This window comes from Chiloscyllium plagiosum, unplaced genomic scaffold (genome assembly GCF_037043375.1).
Source record: "Chiloscyllium plagiosum isolate Xiang-an unplaced genomic scaffold, Cpla_swu_hap1 HiC_scaffold_29, whole genome shotgun sequence".
Classification (NCBI taxonomy): Eukaryota; Metazoa; Chordata; class Chondrichthyes; order Orectolobiformes; family Hemiscylliidae; genus Chiloscyllium; species Chiloscyllium plagiosum.
The window spans coordinates 4,865,276-4,886,410 of NW_028270167.1; the positions used below are offsets into that span (position 1 = coordinate 4,865,276).

At 41.7% G+C, this 21,135-nt stretch overlaps 1 long non-coding RNA gene across 4 annotated transcripts in view; it reads left to right on the top strand.

Annotated features, from left to right (window-relative positions):
* The window catches only part of LOC122540575 (uncharacterized), a 225,820-nt gene that overhangs the window by 60,041 nt on the left and 144,644 nt on the right, over positions 1–21,135 (top strand). For all 4 annotated transcript variants that reach the window (XR_015751959.1, XR_015751957.1, XR_015751958.1 and 1 more), the window contains one exon: positions 13,333–13,376. This is a non-coding gene — a long non-coding RNA (uncharacterized LOC122540575). The remainder of the gene's footprint in view (positions 1–13,332; positions 13,377–21,135) is intronic.

Consider the following 21,135-nt stretch of genomic DNA (forward strand, 5'->3'; position numbering starts at 1 on the left):
CAGAGATTTCTGGTCAGGTGAAGACCTCTACTTACAGTTGATAGGCAAGGTCAAGAGCTTAGCTTATCAATCTGACCAGGTTCTATTGCCTACTCACCCAGACAGATCCAAGAACTTATTGTACTGTCATGCTAAAATTCTGAAATATTCAACTGATCGTCAGGGTGTTGGATTGCAATATTCTTTGTAAGAACCCAGAACATTTAATTGGTATTTTATCAATAAGCTAGAAGGTGATTCTGCAGCAGCTTGGTCTCTTTGCTTATACTGTGCTCCAAATAGGTGTTAACAGCAGACCTCTTCAGCAATGTACACTGAAATTGTGTGTCAAATTTCCAAACTTCAAAAACCCTGCTTTAACACAGCAATAATGATGCCATGGGATCAGTGTATCCTGTACCGTGATGTTGCAAAATAAGTTCAAACTCTCATAAAGGCTAACTGCTCCACAACCTCGTACAATCCCAGACAGGATGTAAGGAAGAGCTTGTTCTCTCCTGAGGATCCATCTCTTACATCTGACTTCCACTCTTTGGTTATCAAAACATTCCTAATCTCCAAATTATTGATGCTTTGATGGTTATAGGTTCTCTGACTTGTTCCGGATCGATTTCCATCCATGTCAAATAGGTGACAGCTACAAAACGGGGGTAGGGTTGGAAGGGAGGGAGGTGGGGGGAGACAGGCTGGTGCAGATGGTGGGTGGGTTTTGGAGTTAAGCTATAGATCAGCCGTGATCTAATTAAATTGGAACAGGCTCAATGCTGTTAATGGCCTCTTCCTTGCCTTGAATTTTCTTATCCTACTGGTTCTTATTCCTCCCTGCATCTTCAGTGTGATGTTTCCATCATTCCCTGTTCCAACTCCTTCAATGAATCAAAACAAAAGACAGGATAAATAATCAAGGTCTTTTTCCCAGAGCAGGGAAGTCCAAAACTGGAGCTTTAAATTGAGAGGGGAAAAAATTAAAAGGGATCTAAGGGGCAACTTTTCACACAGAGGATGGTGCGTGTATAGGTGCGTGTTTGAGCTATAGGTAGAGGCTGAACAGGCTGGGGCTGTTTTCCCTGTAGCATCAGAGGCTAAGGGGTGACCTTATAGAAATCGTGAGGGGCTTGGATAGGATAAATACACAAAGTCTTTGTGGGGGAGGGGGTGGGGGAGTTCAGAACTAGATGGCATAGGTTTAGGGTGAGAGGGGAAAAGTTCAAAAGGGACCTAAAAGGGCAACTTTTTCATGCAGAGGGTGGTGCATGTATGGAATGAGCTGCCAGAGGAAGTGGTGGAGGCTGGTACAATTACAACATTTAAAAGGCATCTGGATGGGTATATGAATAGGAAGGATTTAGAGGGCTATGGACCAAGTGCAGACAAATGGGACTATATTAGGTTAGGATATCTGGTCAGCATGGACGAGTTAGGCTGTTTCCGTGCTGTATGTCTCTATGACTCTATGGAATGGTATATGATTGGGAAGGGTTTAGAAGGATATGGGTCAAATGCTGGCAAATAGGACTTGATTAATTTAGGATATCAGGCCATCATGGATGAGTTTGACCAAACTGTCTGTATCTATGCTGAATATCTCTATGACTCTACTTGCTTCATCTCCAGCAAGTAGTTTCTTCCTAGGTATGGAGACCAGAACTATCCACGGTGTGGAGGGTATGGCTGCTGCAATGATGGAGAAGCTATCTTTCAGATGAGACATTAAACCTCTCAATTAAACATGGGATTTCTCCACAGTGTGTTGGCCAAAATCAACATCTCAACCAGCCCAAGTGAATTCATGAAAACAGATGATCTGACCACTGGTCTTTGTGGGAGTTTGCTGTGTGCTGCAATTTTTCCTTATTAAAACAGTGACAACCCTTTGAAAAAACACTTCAGGATGTGATGAGAGTTGTAAATGCAAGCTCTTCCTTCGAAATGTGTTGAGATATCCAAGATCCCATATAAATGCAAAGTTACATTGTGGTCATAGACCTTGCTGCATAGTCTCAAGCAGGCTGTGGAATTTACAAGGTGAGTTGTAAATGAAGCTTTCCCATTTCCTGATGAGCTCTGCTTCATTGAGCGTTAAATTCTTTGAGATTCTAATCCATTTAAATCACAACATGAAACATGGGTTAGTGAAGCATAATTACCAGATTGGGTTCCCAGCAGATGGATCTTACCTCGAGGGTTTTAGAGACCTGCGTTTAAACCTTCAATGCATTTTCATGCAAGGATCCTCTTTGAAAGACTCAGTTACAATTACAGTGTCCAGCTTGTGTGAGAACAATTTCTGACATCAAATCCTTGCTGGAATCTGATTTCCAATACTGACAACAACTTAAGCCCTTGTAATTTTATGCTTTCCAATAAAAGATTTTCTTGTACACATTTGCTACAAACTAAAAATCTTTGTTGAAGGGTGAGGAGGTTTTTGTGCAAGAATTGGTAATCTGCTGTCTGGAATTCTTTCTGATCCCTGGTGGGTTTAATTCTGCTGCCCTTACCTGGTCTGGCCTACATGTGATTCCAGACCCACAGCAACTGGTTGACTCTTAACTACCCTCTGAGCATTTGGGGATGGGCAATAAATGCCAGCGATGTCCACATCCATGAATGAATTTTAAAAATCATACTTCTATTTCTGATGAATCTATATTGTTTTTTATTGTCTTTTTGAGTCATAGAGTCCTACAGCACAGAGACTGGCCCTTTGGCCTAAACTGGTCCATGCCGGCCAAAATGTTTGTCCACGCTAACTCCACTTCCCTGCACCTGGCTCATATCCTTCTAAACCTTTGTATTTGTTCAAATGTTGTTTAAATGTTGTTAATGTACACGCCTCAGCCACTTCCACTGACAAGTCATTCTATATGTGTACCACCCTCTGTGTAAAAAGGTTGCCCCTCAGGTTCCCTTTTATTCTTTCCCCTCTAACCTTCAACTGATGCCCTCTAGTCCTTGATTCCTCAACCCTTGTTTTGCTTCTTCTTCTCCTGGTGGTGGTGGTGCTTGTTGAAGGTCCACAAGCAATGTGGCTGACTCTTAACTGCCCTTTAGGCAATTGGGAGGGGCAATAAATGCTGACCTAGCTGGTAATGTCCTCATCCCGTGAGTGAATAAAACTAAGATCACATTCTGCTACTTGTTCCAGGAGTCACTTTTTGTGAGAGAAAGTACGCCTGGGCTTCCCCAAGTTTGAGAATGGGGGAGTGTTTTGGGACCAGTAATGAGGGACTGGGCATTGGGTCAAGAGCTCTGAATCATTAGGTGGCTCATTGGTTAGCACTGCTGCCTCACAAGGACCTGGGTTCGAATCTGGCCTCGGGCGACTGTCTGTGTGGAGTTTACACATTCTCCCCATGTCTGCGTGGGTTTCCTCCAGGTGCTCTGGTTTCCAAAGATGTGTAGGTTAGATGGATTGATCATGTTAAATTGCCTCATAGTGTCCAGGCATGTGTAGGCTTGGTGGATTAGCCATGGGAAATGCAGGGTTATGAGTTTAAGGAAAGGGAGTGGCGTACTCTTTGGAGGGTTGGTGTAGACTTGATAGGCTGACTGGCCTCTCCCTGCATTAGTAGGGATTCTATGATTCTAACCAGCAATGGTTGGTCTGGAGTTCCCCACCCTCATTCCCCTGCTGTGTCTTGTCTTCTCAATGTGAGAGGTTACAATGGTCTTCCAGCCCTGAAGTGGGGTCACAGTGGGAAAGAGTTTCGGAAGCACTAACCCAGATGGTCAATGTCACAGGCTATTTGACCCTGATGGCTTCATAACCAAGCTTTGTGCAGGCAAACAATTCAGTAAGGCATTTCTGAGTAATCACTCCAAATGCTGTGACCTCTAACACCTACAAGACAGACAGCTGGTGAATGAAAGACTGTCACTTGAAAGTTCTCCTCCAAGTTACATCTCACCCTGACATTATATGCCCATTCCTTCACTGTGACTGGGAGAAACAGCCTCCCTACAGCACACTGAGAGGTACATCATCCAGAAAGACTGCATTGGTTAGAGAAAGCTGTTTACCAATACCTTCAGGGGCACCAATGGGATGGACCATTAACGCTGATCTAGGCAGCAATGCAGATGTCCAACAAATTACATGTTTTAAAAATCTCACAGAATAATTAAATCTGCGTGCACAAGATAGTGATTAAAGGCTCGTCGACATGAACTCCCAAAGACATTGGAGAATAAAGAAAAGCAATAGTTTTTATTCAGACATTTTCATATCCAGGGAGAACTTGCCTATTCTTCAGAACACTGCCTTGGGCTCTCTTGCATTTGATATTTATAAATGCAAGTTGCAGTTAAATGTGGCCACTTGAATAGGTGACTAACTGTCCAATCAAAGAGTAAGTGTGGGTATTGAGTGACAGGGCGGATGTGAGACATATTATAATTATAGTGGGCCAGGGCCGTGATGTTCTTTTTCATTCAGATTTTAATCTTCATAAGCTGTTCTGAATGCTGATGTACTGAATAATACTTCATCACCTAATGTTCCGGTTGTAATCAGCTCATGACAGCCTCTTATAGGACAATGCCCATTAAAGGATTACAGAATCAAAGAATGGTACAGGACACAGAAGGGCATTCTGCCCCTTGAATTTGTGCTTACTCTTTTGAAGAGAATCCAATCAGTCTCACTAATGCCCCCATTCTCCATTTGCTTGGAAAGAGGTCAAAGGTAAACAGCCAAACTCTGCTGCATCCACTAGCAACATTCTGACCAATCAGAATCTACCTGTCTGGTTTGACAATTAAGATTGACAATTAACTGTTCTTGCTATATCTCCATGCCAATTATCGCCCAGTCAGCACCCTTTTAGAACATAGAACATAGAAGAATACAGCGCAGTACAGGCCCTTTGGCCCTCGATGTTGCGCCGATCCAAGCCCACCTAACCTATACTAACCCACTATCCTCCATATACCTATCCAATGCCTGCTTAAATGCCCATAAAGAGGGAGAGTCCACCACTGCTACTGGCAGGGCATTCCATGAACTTACGACTCGCTGAGTGAAGAACCTACCCCTAACTTCAGTCCTATATCTACCCCCCCTTAATTTAAAGCTATGCCCCCTTGTAATACCCGACTCCATACGCGGGAAAAGGTTCACACTGTCAACCCTATCTAACCCCCTAATCATCTTGTACACCTCAATCAAGTCACCCCTAAACCTTCTTTTCTCTAATGAAAACAGCCCCAAGTGTCTCAGTCTTTCCTCATTTTCTCAGCTTGCATAAAATGGTGTCTCTATTGTATCCTATTTCTAATGAGTGCAAAATGGAAAGCTTCAACCTCTAGTTTTGTTTTAACAATGTTTAATTTTTTATCTACTGTCAACATTCTGAAAGTTACCATGGACTAGAAACTGTACTGGACTCACCATATAAATACTGCAACGACAAGAGAAAGTCAAAGGCTAGGAATCCTGCACTGAGTAACACATCTCTTGACTCCCTGAAACATGTCCCTCTCCAAGCCACAAGTCAGGAGTGTGATGAAATACTCCCCATTTGCCTGGATGGGTGCAGTTCAATAGCAGTCAAAAAATTTGATGCCATCAAGGACAAAGCAGCCTGTTAGATTAGTACCACATCACAAGTATCCACTCCGTTGACCACTGCTCAGTAGCAGCAGTGTGTGCCATCTACAAGATACACTGCAGAAATTCACCAAAGATCCTTAAGACAGTACCCACGACCACTTACATCTAGAAGGGCAAAAACAACAATTGCATGGGAACACCAGCCCCTACTGTTCCCATCCAAGCTACTCACGATCCCGACTTGGAAATATATCACACAATTTCTTCGGTGTTCCTTCGGTGTTATTGGGTAAAAATCCTTGAACTCCCTCCCTAAGGGCATTGTGAATCTACCTATAGCACATGGACTGCAGTGGTTCAAGAAGGCAGTTCTCCGCCACCATCTCAAGGGGCAATTAGCGACAGGCAATGAATGCGGGGCCCAGCCAGCGGTGCCCATGTCCCATGAGTGAATAAAAAAATCAAAACTATTTGTAAATTTGAGTGTCTCCAACAAATGTTCTCTTAGTCTTCTCATCTATAAGGAGAATAAGCCTGACTTTTTCAATTAACAGACTTTTCTGTTGGAATATTGCATACTAAGTAAATAGTTTTTTATTTGTCTTTGCACTTTTTACCCTGCTTGCTGAGATAACTCTCCAAGGTACTCTCCATCCTGGACAGAGACCATTTTCAGGGAGAGCTAACCTCAGCCAGAGCTTCAAGTAGGAAATGAAAAGAATAGAGTCATCCAGCTGTACAGCATGGAAGCAGACCCTTCAGACCAACTCGCCCATGCCGACCACATATCCTAACCTAATCAAGTCCCATTTGCCAACATTTAGCCCATATCCCTGCAAACCAGATGTTGTAATTGTACCAGCCTCCATCACTTCCTCTTGCAGCTCATTCCATAAATGTACCACCCTCTGTGTGAATATGTTGCCCCTTAGGACTCTTTTAAATCTTTCCCCTCTCACCTTAAGTCTCTGCCCTCCAGTTTTGGAATTTCCTACCCTAGGGAAAAGACTTTGTCTATTCATCTTATGATTTTATAAACCTCAGCCTCCATTGGAGACCAACATGTATGAAGTGTTGTTGGATTAGCCACGGTAAAGGGAGCTGAGGAGTTACAATAGACTCACTGCTAACAGTTACAAGGCAAATATTTATACGTTTGAATTTTTTTGTGGTTTTCAGATTTCTGTTTCTCTTTAAAAAGGATGATTGCGTGATGATTAGGTTACCGGAACTTGCAAATTTTCTCTTTCATCCAAATGTTATGGGAAATCCAATTCAAGTAATGCACTCACTGGCAGAAAAGCTTCAGCAACATTGGAATTGAAACATTTTTCACAGTTTGAATTGTATCTAATGTTAATTGTTGCATTTTATGAGATAGTTGCAGGATTTCTGTTTTGGTGGAATATTCTAAGATGATTAATAATGTCCATGCTTTGAAAACCGAGAAAGCTATCTAATTTCTCAGAAGCATGGCTTTTATTAATTGTACACAAAGCCCAGGATGGACTAGTATGTTGGCAAGAGTGTTTCAAATTGTGGCTTCCAGGAACCATTACAAAAGCCTATGTATAAATAAAAAGCTTAAGGTTTCAATCAAGGTGAAGGAAGGCTTTCCTCTGCCAAGGGTGGATCTATGAGTAAACAGGAGCTCATCCAAAATTCTGTTGCCTCAATCCCAATGAGTACTAAGTTCCATTCAATCACCAGCTTCTCTCTTTGCTGACCTATATTGTCTCCAATCTGTAACTAACCACAAATGCTCATCCTTTTCTTCAAATTTCTCCATCACCTCAGCCTTTTCTTTGTAATGCCCTTGGTCCCTCCAAGACTCCTTCACCGCTAATTCTGGACTCTTGCATGTCCCTGAATTTCTGGCCATCCTGCCTTCAGCTACCAAGGCACTCAGCTCTGGAATTTCCTCCCTAATCTCTTCCAGCTCTACTTGACAAAGCTAATTGAAAACCAACTCATTGACCAAACATTTGGTCAGCTGTTTTTTTTGTAGACCCAGTCAAAGATATTTGTGATTATGAACAGCTTTGCAGGAATAAGTGCAGAATGAATGAATGAATGCTGTGTGGTGAAGCATATCTAGAGGCCCATTTTTATAAGGAAACCCAGCAGTGAATTCAAATGAAATTTCTTTATGTGCAAAGTGGTCAGAATGTGGAACTCCCTACCATAAGGAGTGGTTGAAGCAAACTTTACCTTTACATTTAAGGGAAGCTAGAGAAGTACATGAGGGAGAGGGAATTCGAGGAAAACAGTGGGAGGTTTAGCTGAGGAAAAATTGGAGGAAGCTTGGTTGATTGGGCCAAATTACTGCTTCATAAATCCAACATAATTTATTTGGCTAGTTTTGAAATTTTCTTGTATAATATTCCTTTGGGATAATTATTGCACTTTAAAGACACCATATAACGGTAAGATGCTTTATGATTCTGGAGTCTAAGTGAGGTAGAAACTAAAGTGGGTCAGATATTGTATGAGGTTTTCTGAGTAAATCTGATAGAAGAATTATAAACTCAGCACTACAGCATGCTGAGGGTGGAACATATTAAACTCAAAATCTCATTCAAAACTGTCTCTGAGGTTCTTCAAACTCAGTGCAAAATTGTTTGGCTTCATTTCTTGTGGAGACATTGTAATGAATCCACACATTCCTCAATTAGGTCAGGACTCATTTCCTCCGGATCTCTTTACTGATGACTGTCCAGAGCCTAAAGAGAAACCTGTGTGAGATGGGGAAATGGACGTCCTCCCAAACCACGCCCACCCTAACCTGATAGCTGCTGAACTGCTGCCAACATCTACCAAAGAGAAGTGCAGTGGTCTCTTGGCAAGGTTCCAGAGGGCAATTGGTATCTGAGGGGGGAGAAATGCATCATTGCAAGCACAGTGCTTTGTAACTTTGGTCAGATGAAGGAACAATATCGCTACATTAAAGAAGAATTTGCATTTATTTAGGAACTTGCAAAATGCTACAAAACACTTTAGAAACGACAAAGTACTTTTGAAATGTAACCCTTGCTGTAATGTAGCAAGAGTGTCAATTATTATGTGCACAGCAAGAGTCCACAAACAGTCATGAGCTAAATGACAATGTAATATGGGCTTTCTTAGTGACTTTGGTCATGGATTAAGAATTGGCTGAGACAACCCTTTTTTTTTGTAAAGAATGGTATTTTGCATCCACTTGAAAGTTGGTACCTCCAACAGTGCACTCAGTGCTGCGCTGACTGTTAGGCTACATTATGCCCTCGAGTGGAATCTGAACCCACACCTTTCTGACTCAGTGTTGAGAACACTGAGTCACGGCTGACAAATAAATCAACTCTCACATTAAAATAATGCAAAGAACAGCAGATGTTGGATATCTGAAACAAAATCGAAATTGCTGGAGAAACTCAGCATGTCTGGCAGTGTCTGTAGAGAGACAAACAATGTTAACATGTCGAGTCTAGTGCCTCTTCTTAAGTTAGTCAGTTAAGACAGACTGCCCCATTTTTCTCTCTCCGTAAGATACATTATAAAGAGGAAGAAATCCGAACTGTACGATTGTTGTATCTGGGTGAACAGGTGATTTAACCTGAATTAGAAACTTGTAATTTAAGAAAAGTGATGCCATTATGAAGGGTGTTTTTGATCTCTGCCATTTCTAATCTCCAGTCTGGTGTGTATACACAGACGCCATTCCAACACACAGCCCACTGTAATATTGATGCTGCAACCAGGAAATGTGTGTACAGCAGGATCAAACTGACAGCACTTTAACAGCTCGATGACATTGAATGGAACATCAGCTCTAGCTAAAATAGAGAACATTTGTCGTCAGGGACAGCAAACCAAAGTTATCTCCCAAATTAATCAGAGTGTCAGACTGCTGTAAAACTGCAGTGTCTCACTCCTCAGAGCGAGACAGATAGAGCAAAGTCTCCTTATCTGGAATATTTATGTACCTGCTTTGAACACAGTAATTGCAGTCCAGAAACAGGGCATTCAACCCAACTGGTCCTCCCTGTATGAGGACCTACCACCCTACCTTGTCCTCCCTCTATCTGGACCTATTAACCATTTGGTCCCTTCTCTATCAGGAGCTTATCCAGCTTCCCCTAAAGTGATTCTGGTAATCCTTACCTGGTCTAGCCTACATGTGATTCCAGACCCTCAACAATGTAGTTGACTCTTAACTGCCCTCTGGACCATTAGAGATAGGAAAGAAATGCTGGTCTGGCCATGTAACACCCTCATCCCGCAAATGATTTACAAAAAAACTCTTCCTCTCAACCAATCCTTATGGGAGCAAGTTCCACCTTCTTCCCGCTGTCTGAAAGGTTTCTTCTGAATTCCTGATTATTAGTGAATCTCATATTTATTGCTCCAAGATTATACTTACCCACAGGCGATGAAATCTCTTTGACTACCCTATCAAACTATTTTATTACCATAAAGACCTTTAACAAGTCAAAGCTTTGGTTGGCTTGAGAACAAAACCTCAGCCTGTTTAGCTTTCCCTCATAAACATCACTCTTATCTGGTATCATTCTAGTACATCTCTGATGCCTCCATACAATTTTACTAAATGAAGCTCAGAACTATTCGTGTATTGAGGGTCGAAGGGCCTGTACTGTGTTGTACTGTTCTATGTTCTACTCAGTGTGGTCTAACCACAGCTACTCTGAATTCCTCTTAGCAGAAAACTGATAAAAGACTTGAATAAACAGGAGGATCACTTACTTCATTGTTCGCTGTGATGGGTTGTCTATGATACTGGATTTCCTTGTAATGCCCCATGTATAGCTGTGCCAAGGAAGTATTGAATATTATATTACATTCTCCTCTCCACCAACCCTGTGTAGCAACTCCTGTTGACGGTGGATCAGCAGTTGTAGGCAGCTGATGGCTGCTGTCCTCCACTAGAATCCTCCCTCGCCTTTTACACCTTTTCCTCCCAATATCGACTCTCCCCGAGGTGTAGCCTTGTTGTTCAGGCCATACTTCTGATGTCTACTCTGAGCTAAAACGATAGTTGTTGTTATATTGTGGGGGGAAAAAAGCCAGTCTGTGCACAGCAAGATTCCGCAGCAACAATGTGGGGATGACCATATGATCTGTTTGTGATACTGGTTGAGGACTATATATTTGCCAGACAGCAGGAATGGGACCTCCTGCTGTTCCTCCAGTTAGTGTAATGAGATTTGTCATATTAAACTGAGAGGACAAAGTGACCCTCAGTTTAACTTCTCATCTGAAGTGTGACATCTTTGCTGGTGCAGCACTCCCTGGGTACTGCACTGAGGTCTTAATGGATTTTTCTTAATTTGATTTGATTTATTATTGTTGCATATACATAGGTACAGTGAAAAGCTTTGTTTTGTGTGCAGTACAGGCAGATTATACCATACAAAGTGCATTAAGATAGTAAAACAGAACAAGGTCAACTTTAAATTTGAAATTTGAGAGGTCCATTCAGAAGTCTAATAACAGTGGGGAAGAAGCTGTACTTGAATCTGTTGGTCTATGTATTTAAGTTTTATATCTTCTGCCTAATGGAAGAAGTTAGGAGAGATTATAACCAGGGTGGGAGGGGTCTTTGATGATGTTGGCTGCCTCTGCATGGCAGCAGGAAGTGTAGATAGAGTTAATGGATGGAAGGCTGGTTTGTATGATGGACTGGGCTATGTTCACAACTCTCTATAATTTCTTCCAGTTCTGGGCATAGCAGTTGCCAAACTGTGCTGTGATGCTTCCAGATATAATGTTTTCTATGATACAGTTGTAAAAATTGGTTGGAGTCTTTAAAGACATGAGCTGAAAATGTGTTGCTGGAAAAGCGCAGCAGGTCAGGCAGCATCCAAAGAGCAGGAGAATCGACGTTTCGGGCATGAGCCCTTCTTCAGGCTCATGCCCGAAACATCGATTCTCCTGCTCTTTGGATGCTGCCTGACCTGCGCTTTTCCAGCAACACATTTTCAGCTCTGATCTCCAGCATCTGCTGTCCTCACTTTCTCCTAGAAGTCTTTAAGGACATACCAAACTTCCTTAGCCTCCTAAGGAAGTAGAAGCGTTGGTGAACTTCCTTGACCATCGCATCAGTGTAGGTTGACCAGGACAAATTGTTGGTGATTGTCACTCTGGGGAACGAGACACTCTTGCCTGTCTCCACCTCAATCTGATGTAGATAGGGGCGTACACTCCACCTTGCTTCCTGAAGTCAATGATGAGTTCTTTTGTTTTGCTTATTTCTACAGAGGACATTGAAGTTTTTCAAAAAAATTTATTCACAGGGTGTGGATGTCACTGGCTAAGCCAGCCTTTATTGCCCATCCTTAATTGTTCTTGGGAAGGTGATGCTGAGCTGTATTCTCGAACTGCTGCAGTCCCTGTTTTCTAGGTGCACCCATAATGCTGTTAAAGGAGGGAGTGCCAGGCGTTTGACCCACAATGAGACTGTTTCCTGATTTGTCAGCAGGGATGATATCTAAGTGGTAATTCTTCTTGTGTGTGCAGTGTTAGTGAGTTATTCAACTGTGGATAGATTGCAGATAGACCTCACATTTGAGAACAACCTGTGCAAGCCATCGTTCAGTGGTGACTGAGTGATGCTGAGGAGAGAGAAGTGACAAGGATTGATTCATTTACCCAGGCAGGTCAAAATTATCGCAGTGTTTCTTCCTTCGGCCCAGACTGATCTGTGTGTCTAAACATCGCACCCTCTGGATCAGTTCACATTCATTCTGTGTGCTTTTGAATGCCTCCTGACTGTCAAGAAATAAACGCATTATAAAAAAAAACAGGTTTAATGACACTGTGGTCAGTGTTCTGTTTTAATAATGTGCCATTGAATAAGTAATTATTCTTAACCTAGAAGGAGGTGGGGTGCAGGGGGGGCTTCAACACAGATCTAAGGTAATTGACAAATGAACCAAAGGTGAGGGATGTGGAACTGCTTCTACAATGTTTTGCTTTGTTCTAATTGGGAATGCACTGCCTGAATAGGTCAATATGAAGAACATGATGGAAGTATCACAGAATAATACAGCACAGGGAAAAGTCGTTTAGTCCATAATAGCCATGCTAGCTCTCTGAAAGATTTCCAGTTTGTCATTTCTGAGTTGGCTGAGCTCAGTTGGCTGGATGGCTGGTTTGCAATGAAGTGTGACGCTAAGAATTCCTGCACTGGCTGAGTTTACTGTGATGGATCCAACATTGCCTGAGGCTCAGTGAACTGATCACCAACCATTTGTCTTTCTAGTGATTGTTACCACTTTCCTTTGCAGGTTTCTGTCCTTCAACTATTTACCCCATTCCCTTTTGAAAGTTACCTTGTGAATCTACCCCTTTACAAACTTCACTCCACACTGGCTGAGCTGAAACAGATGGGTGATCAGCCATGGGACCTTATCTGGTTTTGGTTTTATTTTCACTTTCTCGTACAGAGGCACTGAAGCTAATATTTAGTGCATCAAATGTTATTGGAACTGTTTTGCCAAGCTTTTTGTGTCACTGGGTTAAAATCCTGGAACTCTCTCTCCACCTTTACTGTGGGGTTACCCTACAGCACTGCAGTAGATCGAGAAGGTCAGGTCAAGATTGGAAATAAATATTGATCTTGCCAGCACTCCCACATCCGTGCAAAAAAACCCCAAAATGTTGTTTGAGATCTTGAGCACTGCAAAGCCTGAGGTCGTTCAGGTCTCCAATGTCCAGGGCTAAGTTGGCATGGTAATTTTACAACATAGCATTTTAATCACAGCATTCTTTCACCCTTGTAGGAATAAAATGAAACCTGGAATCAGAAAAACAAAGTTCAGAAGAGGTAAGTGCTTCATTCCCATTAATAAATTTTTCTGAGGCAGAGTTAGCGAGTGAAGTAGTTATGAAAACAGAAATTGCTGGAAAAGCTCAGAACGTTGTGGGGAAGGGTCGCCGGATCCAAAGCATTAACTCTGATTTCTCTCCACCAATGCTGCCAGACGTGCTGAGCTTTTCCATCAATCTCTATTTTTATTTCTGATTTACAGCATCTGAACTTCATTTTGGTTTTTATTTAGAGGGAAGAAGTTAGATTCTTTCTGCATGCTCAAAATCTTTCTGCAAGAGAGTTTCAAACAATGGGTTATTAAAATATTACAGGACTTTACTTCCGACAGAATCCTGTACATTAAAAATAGAACAAAAATAAATTGCAACTCCAATTTTGTTTTTGTAACTAATCTTCTGGAAATTTGACTGTAGTTGTGATGTGTTGAGTTTACCAATACGTTACTTTGTGCAAGAATAAAAAGTAGATTCCTCTAAGGATTTTGTTATGAAATGACAATCTTTGTTCTTCACTTGCTTGTCAAATAAAGATAGATAAGAAAGCCCTGACATTTTGTAATGATCACAATAACTTGCATTCATAAAACTTCTTTAAAGTAGCACAAATGGTCCAAAATCCTTTACAGGAGCATTATAATCCAACAAAGTTTGGTAATGAGTCACATAAAGAGATATTAAGAAAGCTGACCAACACCTTAGTCAAGCAGACAAACATTTGTGAGCATCTTAAAGGAAAGAAGATTGTTTGGGAGGGATTTCCAGAACTTATGGCCCAGGAAACTGAAGACCCTGCTCATTTAAATAGGAATGCTCACAGGTTCAGGATTAGAGGAGCCCCAAGATCTCTGATGTTGTCGATACAGATGATATTTCACAGCTAGCAAACAATGAGGCCATGGAGGGCTTTGAAGGCATAGGTGAGAATTTTAAAATAGAGACATTGCCAAATTCATCAAGTACAGGAACGATGGATGAATGATTCTTTATATGTTAACAAATTAGGATAATGATTGACGTTGACATCACAATGACATTAAATGTCTTAGTTACAAATGATTTGGAAAAGACAAAGCCCTTATAAAAGTCATTCTTTCCTTCCATTTCTCTCACTTGCTCATGACTTAAAAATCACACAACACCAGGTTATAGTCCAACAGGTTTAATTGGAAGCACTAGCTTTTGGAGCGCCACTCATTCATCAGGTGGTTGTGTCCTTCCTTATTCCTTTGCTTCTGATGATGCTAACTCAAAGATCTCTGTGCTCCTCCAATTCTGAATCATTTGCATCCTTGATTTAATTGTTAGTCATATTTTCAGTTGCCTAAATCATAGAAGTCCCCCCAAACTTCAATTTTCTGTTACCTAACATGTTAAAATGTTGCAATTAACCAGATTTATCAAATCATGAGGGGTTAATGGTCTTTTCCCTAGAATGGGGGAATTTCAAGACTAGGGGGCACATTTTTAAGATGCGAGGAGAGAGATTTTAAAAAGACATGAAGGGCAATTCTTTTACACAGAGAGTGGTTCGTGTGTGGATTGAACTTCCTGAGGAAGTAGTGGATGTGGGCACAATTACAATATTTAAAAGACATTTGGATACAGACATGATTAGGAAATGTTTGGAGGGATATGGGCCAGGAGCAGGCAGGTGGGACTAGTTTAGTTTGAGATTATGTTCGGCATGAACTTTATGTTTCCTTGGTGTCTCTAATTGAAAGAATATGGTCAGGCACATGATAATGTATTGAATCTATGAACAGCTCAGGCTGCTGAGAATTAGTGTTAATATCAGTGTGGTGCTGTAGTATCACACGTTTGGCAGGAGTCTCATCAATTGATTACACTCTTTACTCTAACTGAGGATTATGAACTGATACTTCGCTGAAGCACACATTCCTGACGTTTCCCCAGATTTTAGTTGCTGGAAATAAATCTGAGGCAAGTGAACATTACAGTGGTGAGGATATCCTAAATTTCATCATCGTAAAGCTACAGGCAAAGACTATTTGGCCCACCATGGCTCTGATAACTCTTTGAAAGACATGCACAGTTAGTCACATTCTTCACAATTTCTCCTACAATTATTTGTCCAATTCCATTTGAAAATTAACATTGACTCTGCCTCCATAGCTTTTACAGTCAGCAGATTTCACAATGACATTCGCAATCTCAAAAATGTAGTACCTGTTTCTTTCGCCAATCAACCTCAAAGTGTGTTCCTCTGGTTACTACCGCTTCTGCAACTGGAAGCAGTTTCTTCTTATTTACTCAATCAGAACCATTCATGATTTTGGAAATCCCTTTCAAATCTCCACCTTCGTCTTCTCTGTTTGAAGGAGACCAACCTCAGCTTCCCCAGTCTCTGAAGTCTCTAGTATCATTCTTGTAAACAATGGAATATGTCCATTAACGCGATCCCCTCTGCTCAGTTTGAATAAAGAATGATGAGATGAGTCTTGTTTCATTAGTTTTTCTTTTTGCTGAATTCTTTCACTGTCCTGTGGAGAACAAGCGATAAAAACACTTGTAGATCCCACAGCTGTGAACAAGGGAGTGCAGAAAAGGAAAAATGGTGGCTCAGAGCTGCTATAGCTAACAACATGAGGAAGCAGTCTTGATGGATTAACTGACCTGCTTCTGTTCCTCAGAAAGCTTGGCTTGTTCTTCTTGCAGCAAGATGGATGAAGGAGAAATTTAACATACATATTCAGATTCCTGAGGGATTTGAATAGGGTGGAAGAATCAGTAACCAGACGGCACCATTTTAAGATAACTGTTCAGAGAGGCAGGAGGTGAGGGAGATGAGAAATGTTTCTACAGGCTATTTGTTATGACGTGCTGCCTGAAGCGGCAGTGGAAAGAGATTCAATAAGTTATACAAGAGGGGGGAACGGGATAAATGTTGGATGAAAAGTAAAGTTCTGCAGAATTGTGGTGAAAGAGGGGGGGAAGTGAGATAGTCTGTCAAAGGCTAAGCACAGACATGGTGGGTTGAATGGCCTTCTTTCATTGTTTGTATGATTCCAGCTGCTACCTGACCAGCCCCTATAAGCTGTGCCCCTGGCGTATTTTCCTTGACAATGAAACATGTTTCTATTACATGGTTAGCACATTGCAAACACTCCAAATTCAGATTCGACAGCAGTCGAAGGTTTTATTTAACAGACAAAGGCGTCTTTTCGTGATAGGGAGAGACTCACAGGGAACAAGAGCTGAAAACATGATTATGATGGATTATTGTAAATGGAGCCATTGCAGAGAAACTGGAGAAATCTCTGTTGACTCCTGCAGTGATCCAGATGGTTTGACTTTACCTTCAGAATGTATTTTAAAATAATATTTCATTGATGTACTTTAATAAATAGGTCAGTGTGAGCTGCAGCCAAAACTGGGCCCCTGGGGGGGGAAACTGATTTGGCTTCTCAAATGTGCAGGGCTGTGAAATTAGACAAGCACTTTCCTTTGGGAACAGTCCATCTGCAAATTGGAACAGATCTGTTGACCAAACTATTATTCTTCAGCAAAGGTCCCTCCCTATGGCCAGGGGAGGGTTCCCTTGAGAGTTGGATGGGTAAAGAGTGCGCTCAGTATTGCACCAAAGCCAGAGAGACCAGGAGATACACAGTTCTGTTGCTAATTTGTGTCAAGCCGTATAAGGAAGAAAAATGCAAAACATGCACTTTCCAATGTGTCTCAAAACACCTTGCAGCTGGAGAGACCAGCTTTGGGGTAGAAGGTGGGTTGCTGCCTAGTCTCCTGGTCAATATTTATGCCTCAATTGACAGAGTCATAGAGCATGGAAGCAGACCCTTTGGTCCAACTCGTCCATATCGACCACATTTCCCAATCTAAACTGGTCCCACTTGTCTGTACTTGGGCCGTATCCCATCACTAGAACAGATGGTCTGCTGATTCCACTGCAGATACTGCAACCCTCAGAAAGACAAGATAGAGTCATCCCAACCTGCAGCAGCCAATCTTTTGGGGTGTGTCCCTCACTCAGCTTCTGCCTCAGCTGGAGGACTGTGTCCTAACCCCTGGCCTCACTCTCCCAGAAGACCTTGACAAGGATGCAGCAGACGAGTACCAGTGCCAAGGTACTGTAGTTACTCAGAGAGGCGAGAGGAGCTGGAGTTGTTTTCCTTTAGAGTGGAGCAGGTTCGGAAGAGACTTAAAATTATGAGGAATGAATCAGAAAGTGCGGTGGAAGTCCTGAAGGATTTTTATTGGACTTGAAACATTAACTCTTTCCCCCGCTGAAGCATTAACTTTGTTTCTCTCTCCACAGAATGCTGAGTTTCTCCAGCACTTTATGCTTGTTTTGGATTTCCAGCATCCCCAGTATTTTGTTTTAAAATGATGGTAGGATTTGAGAATAAAATAAAAATAAACTGTTTCCACTGGCAGATGGGGCTATTAACAGTAGACACAGATGGAAAGTATTAACCACCAGAGCAGGGGTAGGAGCAAGTAGTTATGATCCACAGCATGGTGCATGAAAGGCCAGTGAAAGCAGATTTGAGATTTCCGATTCACCTTTCAAACAGGAATTAAATAAATACTTGAAGTGGAAGCTATTATTGCACAATGGAGAAAGAGCAGAGGAGGTGGATGGCGCTGTAAGAAAACTGTGCAGGCATGAAGGGTTGAATGGCCTTCTGTGCTATAAGATTTTAAGGTTTCTCAGAAAGCGATTGTTCATTAGGTACAGTTTAGTTGGTGCAATGTTGGGTGAAGATATAGGGGTCTCTAACCCCTGGTGTGCAGGACCATTACAATTGAGAGAGGAAGACTTTCCCAAGGGGCTGTGCTGGAGGCTGAGTCTCAGAGAGGTCACCTTGCTTTCTGACTGATGTTCCATACATCTGAATTCTTTACTCACTCCCCCCACCCAAGAAAAAGGAGGTGTGGGGGTGGTTGCTGCTCTCTCGTGCTGCCCATCAACAAATTCTCTGGAGCACAGTCCAGCGTTTTATTCAAGGAGTTGGTTCACCAAGGAGAGACAAAGCGTGTTATTGAAATCCAAGACACTGTGAGACTTCATGTCTGAAGGCTTGCCAGAAATATCAATTTTACGATGTAAAACCTTGGCCATGACAGAGGGGCCGTGATGGTGAGGGTGTAGCTGGATTCCGATCACAAGCTGTACAGGCTCTGAAGCAACATGTGCTGTCAGCGTATGAAAGATGCTTATTACAATGGAAATGGGGCCTCCCAGAGCATGGACAATGGTGTCAACAGCACAGATTTGTCAAAGATTTTCTTGGGCCACTGGCACTTTTAAATATAGAACTGACTGCAGGAGAGAGTGAGTGAATATGAAATGAACATGTGTCTCTCCCTCTGACTATCATTTCTTTCTCTGACTGTCTGTCTAGATCTCAGATTTACAACCAGGATGAACTAAACGGTATAAATTTAAATAAAAATGTTGAACAGACTGGGTTCTTTTCTCGAGAGAAAGACAAGCTGATAGTGATCTTTAGAATTAAAAAAAAATTCATTCATGGGACATAGGTATCGCTAGCTAGGTCAGCATTTATTGCCTATTCCTAATTGCCCAGAGGCAACAGCACTGTTGTGGGTCTGGAGTCACATGTAGGCCAGACCAGGTAAGGACGGCAGATTTCTTTCTCTGAAAGTCGTTAGTGAACCAGATGTTTTGTTCCAACAATCGACAATGGTTTCATGGTCATCATTAGACTCTTAATTCCAGATGTTTATTGAATTCAAATTCCACCTTCTTCCATGGAGGATTCAACTCCAGGGCTCCAGGACATTGCCTAGGTCTCTGGATTAAGTGTCTAATGATATTACCATGAGGCCATTGCCTCCCCATTATGGAAAGGTTTGATAAGATATATGGAGGGAGGATGTTTCCACCTGCTGGTGAGATCGGAATAAGGGTCCATAAAGGTAAAATAGTCATGAATAAATTCAGGAGAAGTATTTTTACTAAAGAAGTTCTTAGAATGTGGAATTTGCTACCATAGGGAATGATTGAGGCAAATCTGACAGGAGAGTAAGGTGGCTAAGTACATGAGGGAAAAAAAAAATTTTTTAAGTTCATGCACAGGATGAGGGCATCACTAGCTGAGCTAGCATTTATTGCCCATCCCTAGTTGTCCAGAGGGCAGTTAAGAGGCAACCACATTGCTGTTGGTCTGGAGTCACATTAGACTGGACAAGGTAAGGTATGGTGCCAGGCCTGGTGAGGACAGCAGTTTCCTTTCTTGATGAACATTAGTGAACTAGGTGGATTTTTCCAACAATTGACAATTATTTCATGGTCATTCTTAGACTCTTAATTCCAGATTTTTATTTTACCAACTGCCACGGTGGGATTTGAACCTGGGTACTCAGAACATTAACTGGGTCTCTAAATTAACAGTCCATTAATAATACCCATAGGCCATTACCTCCTTGGGTGAGACAAGGTCAGGTGGGAGGACGCTCATATGGAGTATAAACATGAGCAAGATCAGTTCAGTTGAATGGCCTGTTTCTATTCTGTAAAGTCCTGCAACAAAACCCATTTGGGGCTAACTGGGGAGATTAAGGATAGTATTGTATTGAAAGAAGACACTTGGAATCTTCCAATGAATAATCCGAGGATTTGCTGTGTTTTAGAAGTCTGCAAAGGACCACTGAATAGTTGGTGGAATGAGGAAGGGAAGTGGAATATGAGAGTAAACTAGCCAGCTATACAAAAACAGATTGTAAGAATGTTCATTCATACATAAAAAAGGGAGAAAGTAGCTAAAGTAAATACTGGTTGCTTAGAAATAAAGACGGGTTGTTATCATGAAGAATGAGGAAGTAGCAGAGGCATTGAACAAATATTCACAGGGGAAGACACAAGTTACAAATTAGAAATGCAAGATATTGTGGGATCTGAGGAACTTAAGATAATTCATATCAGCAAAGAAATGTATTAGAGAAGCTTGATGGACTAACAGTTGATACATTTCCAGGTCCTGAATCCCTCGACCTTGGCTTCTAAAAGAGAGAATTTAAGAGATTGTTGTTACACTGGTTGTGATTTTCCAAAATTCTCTAGATTCTGAAGTGGTCCCAGCAGATTGGAAGTTAGCATGTTTCAAGAAGGAGTGAGAAATAGGGAACTCTAGCCCAGGTAGTCTGATATCAGCTGTTGGACAAGGACTGGAGTCGTTTATTAAGGAAGTCTTAACAAAGCATTCAGAAACTGATGTAAGATCACAGTCAGTACGGTTTTGCAAAGGGGAAATTCTGTTTGGTAGATTTATTAGAGATTTTTTTCAGACTGTAGAATAGAAATAGAGAAAGCAGTAGATGTAGTATAATTGGATTTAAAAAAATATTAGATAGGGTGCCACACATAAGTCAATCTGCATGGTAAAGATTCATAGATATGTAGAGAGGACTAGTTATCAAACAGCAAAAAGTAGGGATAAATAGGGCACTTTCAACTTGGCAGGTAGTGATGAGTGGAGTGCTGCATGGATCAGTACTGGAGCCTCCGCTGCTTACTCTACTTCATCATCCAAGTGATTAATATAGCACTCCAATCTTATTGATCACAAATGGGAATGGAAATTGTAAGGAGGTCACAAAGAAGCTGAAAAGGGATACAGACAGGTAAAGTGAGTGAGCAAACAGAACAAATAAAGTATAATGTGGGAAGCGTTAGATTATTTTCCTTGGATACAAGTATGGAAACTGGAAATGTGTTGCTGGAAAAGCGCAGCAGGTCAGGCAGCATCCAGGGA